We start from the raw sequence: 5232 nt of genomic DNA, 5'->3' as shown, positions 1-5232 counted from the left end.
AACATAATTCATGCAAGGTTCATATCATGTGCCATATATTTTTTCACACCATTCCCCAGAGCTTTCTAGATTCACAGATTTTGTCAAGGCAGTTAGCCCTTCCAAATACCCAAAATACTTGTTCCTTGCTATGCTGTCATCTCTCTCTTTTAATTGTACACATTTTGAGTCTGACTCTGTAACATGGAAAAACTGTCCTCATGAAGCTTTCTTGGGTTGCTTGCCTAGGCACATTTTTGACATGACTATGTCCGAACACAGTAACAATATATACAACGCTGTGTATGCTGTGGGCCAGGCTCTGCATGAACTCCTTCTTCATCAAACAGAAGTACAAACAATGGGAAATAGGAAAGGGATATTATCTTCCTCTGTACAGGTAAGGCCTCTTTTGGATGACTCAAACTATGAGCCAAGTCACTTCCTAGAGGTATTTTTTTTACCATATCACATTACATATTTCAAATATTTTTCCAAAACTGAAGAAATTATACTTCTATAAATGTTTGTTAAGCAATCTAAACATGTGTTCATGTGCTCTTAAGGAAGAACATGCCAATAAGAAGGACTAAATGAATTCTATGTTTTACAAATTCTTTAAGTTACAAATAGTCTCAATATATTTGTAACTAATGTTTTGAAAAAGAACAAATGTATACACTTTCCTATTAGTTTCTACGGTCTGCTGAACAAAAGTAACTATATATATATATGTGTAACTATATATATATATGTGTGTGTGTGTGTGTGTGTGTGTGTGTCTGTGTGTGTGTTTGTGTGTGTGCGTGTGTGTGTGTGTGTGTGTTTGTATGTATGTATATATATTTGTAAGTGACCTAGTTGCATTCTACTGTAGGTATTACAATTTTCAGGAACTCAAACTATAGACTCTGATAGAGTTTATGTTTGTGGCAAACTGGAAATAGCTATATGAGAAATGTCTCATTTATTATTATTTATATGAAATAAGAGTCTCTTGAAAAAATGCTTTCTACTCCTTTGCCAATTGATCAAGATTCAGAAATATTATTTTTACTCCTTCCAAGATTTTCCTCTGGGGTACTTCATTAGATGTTTCTTCTGCCCTTGAATTCTGAATCAGAGATTAAAAGAAATCAGGAACTATTCTCAGTTCAGGTTTTCTATCTGAACCTTGGAATATACTTCACGGTAAAATAATGTATCTCTTTCTGATACACTATTTTCTGAAAACATCATTATTTTACAATCGTGGTGGAGATCAGGTGATTTTAGATGACAACAGAAAATTGGTGGCAGACTATGACATTGTGAACATTTGGAGTTTACCAGAAGGTCTTGATCTTGATGTGAAAATAGGAAAATTTTCTCCAAATGTTCTACATGGTCATCAACTGTCTTTATTGGAGATATGATAGAGTGGGCCATAGAATCAACAGAGGTGACTTGCATTGAACGGTAATGTTTTAAGGATATAGAAGTTAACTTTACGCTAAAAATGTATAGCTGATTGGATGGGAACAAGTGATTCCTATAACGGTAGCTATTCAGGTCTGACTATCACAGGTTTGAAGTCAATCCGAGCAGGAATACCTGGACAACCATTATCTTAATTTATCCACCAAAAAATCAGGTCTTTGTGCGGGTGACTGGTGCCTGTAATCCTATCTAATCAGGAGGCTGCCTTGCTCAGATATAAAACTACAGACGAATTTTAAGCCTAACAGGATAGCAAGGTCTGTGAGACTCTGTCAATATATAACCAATAAAATAAGCTTGACCTCTTGGTGAAATCTTACAGTGCTAAATTTGAGTAAGAAAAGGTCAATTATAGTGTCTGGACCCTGAATTCAAGCTCCAGAATTAGCATCCCCCTAAGAAACTGTAAATTTGTTTCTAAATATTTATTTAACAAAAATGCAATTTGCATATTTCTTACCATATTCTAAACTTGTTATAAGTTATCTGAGGGATCACTTTATGTGTTTGAATGGTTTATTTTGATCTCTTCTGTGGGAGTTCATTTAATTGTAGGTTGGTCTGCTACACAGATATTTTTAAGAAAGGAATCATTGAATGAAATCATTGATTTTGTGAGAAAAAGATTCTCACAGTACAGATACTGGAAAAGCAAGAACATAATATGTATCTGTGGTTCACATGATCTTAAATAGGGAGCTCTGTGCTTTACCTTATAGCAAAATTTTTTAATTCTTCCTCCTTGCTCTTTACTATTTCACAGATGAGTAGGAGACATGAAATGAAATGAATTCAAGGATGCTCCACAAAGATTCACATTCTCAATATTAATTTCTGAATTTTAAAAGTTCATGTTTATCAGTAGTTCAAGAGACTACAGAACAACCCGATAGTACATAAGCCTTTTTGGTCACATGATGTGCAAACCATAACACCATTTAATTAATGGACTGGATTTATATGTGTAGAAATACTATTTTTCATAATCCAATTATTTCAAATAATAGAATTTTGGGAAAATTAGGAAAAAGGCTAAACAGATACTGGCACTCATTTGATTTTTGTAGCCTACTCACTCTGCCTGCAGTGAGAGTTGTGCTCCTGGATTCAGGAAATGCTCTCAGAAGGAAAAGGCTGCCTGTTGCTTTGACAGTAATCCTTACTCAGAGGATGAGACTGCTAATGAGACAGGTATGTTCTCGCCTTTGAGAGAAATTTATATTCTTGCCTAGTGCCCCCCCAAATCCATGCAAATGTGTGAGAATGTTGTGCATTAAGAATCAGTCTTCCTTCTTTTATTTAGTAATTTAATTGTGACAATGGATGATACTGCTTTTTTTGCCAGTCCTGTGCTTGAGCTCAAGGCCTTAGCACTGTCCTTGGGTTTTCCAAGGCTCTTCAGCCTCAGCACCACATCCTGCTTTTTTCTATGTATATGGCGTACCAAGGAATCGAACCCGGGTCTTCATGGATGCCAGGCAAGCACTCTAGCATTAGGCAAAACTGCTGGCCCCTAATACTGCTTTTTGAAAAAAATACAGTGGATTCTGAATTACATATACAATTACCTTTTTCTGGAGTCTATTTTATTAATGTTTATTCAACTACTCCGTAATTTAAATTTGATCTCTGCCATATTATGTGAAAAACTCTTTTAATTACAAGGTCTCAGTTCTCCCAGATTATTTTTATATTATAAAGGAATCACAGATGTTCCACAGCTTTGTTTCTTGTGAGCAAATATGTTCTTAAAATAGAGCAAATGTTGGGTCAGGTTTGATGTAAGAAGAAGCTACAAATGTTGTACATATCATGAATTTATACCTTCAATAAATGATTTGGTTCTGGGTTCCTTACTGCATGACAGGTGAGTAGCAGAGACAAATATAACTGCAAGGAAGGGCCACAGAGCAAGTATTCATGTTGCACATAGACATACAGGAGAGTACAAGCTTTCCTATTCACCTTGTTGAATACATTGAGTTGTGCACGAAAGGATGAGAATTATGAGGGGAGCATGAAGAAATATAGAGAATTATTGTTAGGTTATTAGATATGCAAGACACAATGTGCATGCTAGTCATCTCAAGTAAACAACTTCAACTTGGATTGTGGCAATCAATATGAGAACATATTAGATATAAAAATATTAATGAGCATACCGTATAATATTTAGTAAAAATATTGTTTTTGCTAGTAATTATTGACATGTCAAAAATATATCTACATAAGGATTTATTAATTTCCTTTTAAATTCTTTATACTGCCTGAGTTCTGCACCATATGTGGAGCAATGTGTGAGTTGCCCAGATCATCAGTATGCCAAGAGAGAGAAACAAGTGCTTCCAAAGAGCCACAATATCCTGGGTTATGGAGAGCCTATAGGGATGGCTTAACATACATATCTCTTGTTTTTTCTACACTAACAGCAGTTGTTCTTGGGGTGTTTGTGAAACATCAGAACACCCCTATTGTCAAGGGTAATAACCAGGCTCTCAACTACATCCTGCTCATCTCCCTCATCTTCTGATTTCTCTGTCCTTTGCTGTTTATTGGCCATCCCAACACAGTCATCTGCATTCTCCAACAAACCACATTTGGAGTTGCATTCACTGTAACTGTTTCTGCAGTCTTGGCTAAAATTTTAACTGTAGTTCTGGCTTTCAATGCCACTTCTTCTGGGAGAAGGATGATGTGGCTGCTGGTATCAGGGGCAACTAACTTCATTATTCCCATCTGCACTCTGATCCAAGTGACTCTTTGTGGAATCTGGCTGGGAATCTCTCCTGCATTCATTGACACAGATAAACATTCTGAACAATGCCACATCATTATCTTGTGTACTAAAGACTCCCTCACTGTTTTCTACTGGGTTCTGGTATACCTGAACTCCCTAGCTATGGCCAGCTTCACTGTGGTTTCATGGCCAGGAACCTGCTTGACACCTTCAATGAAGCCAAGTTCCTGACCTTCAGCATGCTGGTATTTTTCAGTGTCTGGCTCACTTTCCTGCCTGTCTACCACAGTGACAAGGGGAAGCTTATGGTGGCTGTAGAGGTCTTCTCCATCTTGGTCTCTAGTGCAGGGCTCCTGGGCTGCATCGTTGTCCCCAAATGCTACATCAACTTATAAAGAACAGATAGAAATTTTCTGCATGGATTCCAGGGGAAAACATGGACTGGGAGTAACAAACCCTCTTAATATGAAACCAACATGATTATTCAAATGTATAGAAGATTTAGAATAAATCTACTCTGATTTTTTCTATCAAATATCACTTCATATGGCGGGAATTACTTCATTTACTAAGTGCCTCTTATGCCTTTCTCTAATAATGCTACACTCAATAGTTCTAGCCATAACCAGCAAATTTAAATTTCATTAAATTTCAATCTGCGTATTTTTGATGCTTTTTAATTAGTCTGGACTTATCTCATCATTTCCACTACTATAATTTTACTGTTGCCTCTTCTTTTACTTTTTCTTTCATAATTCTTTGCTAAAATGTGTGTTTTGATTACTTGTCCTGGAACTTGAACTTAAAACCTGGCTATCATCCCTCGGTGTTTGATTAAAACTGGGGCTATATCACTTCAACCACCAACATCACATTTGGCTATTTGCTGGGAAATTAGAGATAAGAATATTTTTTCAGGTTGTATTCAAACTGTGATCACCAGTCAACAGCTTCCTGAGTGTCTAGAATTATAAATATTATTCTATATTTAAATTACACTAACTTTCTTCCTATACTTCACTATGGTGTTTAAACCT

The 5232-nt window shown here is 36.1% G+C and overlaps 1 pseudogene; it reads left to right on the top strand.

Moving 5' to 3' along the window:
• Window positions 1-1178: 1178 nt before the first annotated feature.
• LOC150040091 (vomeronasal type-2 receptor 116-like) lies at window positions 1179-4659 on the top strand (annotated as a pseudogene).
• The last annotated feature ends 573 nt before the right edge of the window (window positions 4660-5232 follow it).

The sequence above is a fragment of the Megascapheus bottae genome, unplaced genomic scaffold, assembly GCF_031878675.1.
Source record: "Megascapheus bottae isolate mThoBot1 unplaced genomic scaffold, mThoBot2.hap1 HAP1_SCAFFOLD_48, whole genome shotgun sequence".
Lineage (NCBI taxonomy): Eukaryota > Metazoa > Chordata > Mammalia > Rodentia > Geomyidae > Megascapheus > Megascapheus bottae.
Note: the sequence above shows the minus strand (reverse complement) of the source record. Positions and strands in the feature narration are given on the sequence as shown.